Raw genomic sequence first — 3721 nt, 5'->3', positions numbered from 1 at the left:
TCTGAGTGTAGTCCGATGTTCACGAAGAACCTCGGATAACCACTGGTTTACTTTGTTTTAGATAATTTACTTATATTTTGTATTTTAGTAGCGATTTTGTTTGTTTTAATTTAAGTTTCTGGAAAAATGTTTTTTTTTCTTTTCTCTCTCCATATGATGTGTATGTGTGTCATGCTCTGTCTTTGTTTTTAGGGTGACCTTTTAACATTCTGTCAAGGGTCTACAGATTCTGGCACATTTACAGTCATGTTTATTAATGTGCATTGCCCTGTAAATAAATAAATTAATACAAAAATAAATAAATACAATCTTTTATGAAACAAGTTGTGACAGCCACTGTGTAAATGATTATATTTCAACAACAAATACAAATTGTATAATTTAGAAGTTAATTTAAAAACTGCATTATGTGCAATTTACATGTTTGCATACAAATCTTTAATTCAAGTGTTGATTATTATAGTTAAAAATAAATAGTAATTTAATTTTGGGCTCTGTTGTTAGTTGTAACCTTATAGTAATGTAAAAAAAAAACGAAACCATACAAAACCGTGACGTTAAAACCAAGGTACGTACCGAACCGTCAAGTTTATGTACTGTTACACCCTTAATATAAATCTTAAAATAAAAAAAGCATGCACATTAATCAGTCTAGCTTCGCGGTCTCTCTCTCTCTTTCATTCGGATGCACGTCTTGTTGCATTGTTTCTCTCTTAACGGATCCAAATACAATTTTGTTGCCCATTCTCAATGGGAAAGTGGCAAAGCAACATTGCTCGGCAACATTTCTCAAAAGTTGCCCCGTGTATCATAAGCTTTATAACCTCATTATTTCTCACTAAAACCTAACTGAAGCAGCACATGCCCTTGATACAAATTCTAAAAGTGACGTATGTTTAACTGTCAACTTGAGCTTTGAATCCATGGCGAAAGGAAGTAGTTCCGCACAGAAGAGGGCACTCCGTTGTTTCTTGTTTAATTGCATACATGTACCATCAAACTGTTGTATAAACGCAATATCACTCTCGTACTACTGCCTCGTGCCTCTGGCCTAATCACAGCCATGCTGATATAGAACAGGTATCGCTCTCGTACTCGAGCTCATATATATATATATATATATATATATATATATATATACACACACACACACACACACACACACACACATATATATATATACATACAGTGGAGGAAAAAATGATTTGATCCCCTGCTAATTTTGTACGTTTGCCCACTGACAAAGAAATGATCAGTCTATAATTTTAATGGTAGGTTTATTTGAATATTGAGAGACAGAATAACAACCAAAACATCTAGAAAAACACATTTCAAAATTGCATTTTAATGAGTCAAATAAGTATTTAATCCCCTAACAATCGGCAAGATTTCTGGCTCCCAGGTTTCTTTTATACAGGTAAGGAGCTGAGATTAGGAGCACTCTCTTAAAGGGAGTGCTCCTAATCTCAATTTGTTACCTGTATAAAAGACATATATCCACTGAAGCAATCAATCAACCAGATTCCAAACTCTCCACCATGGCCAAGACCAAAGGGCTGTCCAAGGATGTCAGGGACAAGATTGTAGACCTACATAAGGCTGGAATGGGCTACAAGACCATCGCCAAGCATCTTGGTGAGAAGGTGACAACAGTTGGTGCGATTATTCGAAAATGGAAGAAACACAAAATAACTGTCAATCTCCCTCGGTCTGGGGCTCCATGCAAGATTTCACCTCGTGGAGTTTCAGTGATCATGAGAATGGTGAGGAATCAGCCCAGAACTACACGGGAGGATCTTGTCAATGATCTCAAGGCAGCTGGGACCATAGTCACCAAGAAAACAATTGGTAACACACTACGCCGTGAAGGACTGAAATCCTGCAGCGCCCGCAAGGTCCCCCATCTCAAGAAAGCACATGTGCAGGCCCTTCTGAAGTTTGCTAATGATTCAGAGAGGAACTGGGTGAAAGTGTTGTGGTCAGATGAGACCAAAATCCAGCTCTTTGGCATCAACTCAACTCGCCATGTTTGGAGGAGGAGGAATGCTGCCTATGACCCCAAGAACATCATCTCCACCATCAAACATGGAGGTGGAAACATTTACATTTACATTTACATTTAGTCATTTAGCAGACGCTTTTATCCAAAGCGACTTACAATTGGGGAATACATCGATTAATCTTGAAGAGGCAATCAGACATACGAAGTGCTTGCAACACCAAGTCTCAGACATTGTTCAAATAAATACAAACTACCAAAGGAAGGAATAAGTAAAGATAATTTTTTTTTTTTTTTTTTTTTTTTTTAAGTTTAGGATGAAGTCAAGTGCTGTCGAAAGAGATGAGTTTTCAGTTGTTGCTTGAAGATTGACAGGGATCCAGCATTCCGGATAGAGGTGGGAAGATCGTTCCACCAGCCAGGAATGGTGAATGAGAATGATCTAGAGAGTGATTTTGCGCCTCTCTGTGATGGTATCACGAGGCGCCGCTCACTAGCAGATCTCAGATTTCTGGAGGGGATGTGGTTTGTTAATAGAGAGTGCAAGTAAACGGGTGCTGAGCCAGTGGTTGTTCTATATGCAAGCATCAGTGTCTTGAACTTGATGCGAGCCGTGATTGGTAGCCAGTGCAGGGAGATAAAGAGAGGTGTAACATGGGCTCTTTTGGGCTCGTTGAAGACCAGTCGTGCCGCTGCATTCTGAATCATTTGTAGAGGTTTGACTGTGTTAGACGGAAGTCCAGCCAGAAGAGCATTGCAATAGTCCAGCCTAGAAATGACAAGGGCCTGGACAAGAAGTTGTGCAGCATGCTCTGTCAGAAAGGGCCTGATCTTTCTGATGTTATATAGTGCAAACCTGCAAGATCGAGCAGTTTTGTAATGTGGTCTTTGAAGGTCAGCTGATCATCAAAGATTACACCAAGATTTCTGACCGAAGTTGATGGGGTTATTGTTGATGAACCTAACTGGATCGTGAAGTCATGCTGTAGAGTCGGAGTGGCAGGGAGGACAAGAAGCTCAGTCTTTGCCAGGTTGAGCTGCAGGTGATGTTCTTTCATCCATGCCGAGATGTCCGCCAGGCAACCTGAGATCCTTGCAGTTACCGTTGGATCATCTGGTTGAAAAGAGAGGTAGAGCTGTGTGTCATCAGCGTAGCAATGGTATGAGAATCCATGTGCCTGTATGATGGGACCCAGTGATGTAGTGTATGTGGAGAAGAGGAGGGGTTCAAGAACTGATCCCTGAGGAACCCCAGTGACCAGTGTATGTGCTTTGGATACCTCACCTCCCAGGCCACCCTGAAAGACCTACCAGTGAGATAGGATTCAAACCAGCGAAGTGGAATGCCAGAGATGCCCAGTGATGAGAGGGTGGACAGGAGTATCTGATGATTGACAGTGTCAAAAGCGGCAGATAGGTCCAGCAGAATGAGGACTGATGATTTGGAATGGGCTTTTGCAATTCGCAGGGCTTCAGTGACCGAGAGAAGCGCAGTCTCAGTTGAATGGCCCTCCTGAAACCTGACTGTTTAGCATCCAGTTTGTCGTTCTGTGAAAGAAACAGTGAGACTTGGTTGAAGACAACTCGTTCAAGTGTTTTCGCTATGAACGGAAGGAGAGAGACAGGTCTGTAGTTTTCTATAAGAGAAGTGTTTAATGTAGGTTTTTTGAGCAGTGGGGTTACCCGAGCCTGCTTGAACGCAATGGGGAAGTTACCTGTGAG

General features: G+C 41.1%; 1 pseudogene; it reads right to left on the bottom strand.

Annotated features, from left to right (window-relative positions):
• Positions 1-2216: 2216 nt before the first annotated feature.
• On the bottom strand, positions 2217-3503 carry LOC131524724 (uncharacterized; annotated as a pseudogene).
• Positions 3504-3721: the final 218 nt, after the last annotated feature.

This window comes from Onychostoma macrolepis, chromosome 18, assembly GCF_012432095.1.
Source record: "Onychostoma macrolepis isolate SWU-2019 chromosome 18, ASM1243209v1, whole genome shotgun sequence".
NCBI classification, from domain to species: Eukaryota; Metazoa; Chordata; class Actinopteri; order Cypriniformes; family Cyprinidae; genus Onychostoma; species Onychostoma macrolepis.
This window is presented reverse-complemented; position numbering and strand designations above follow the sequence as displayed.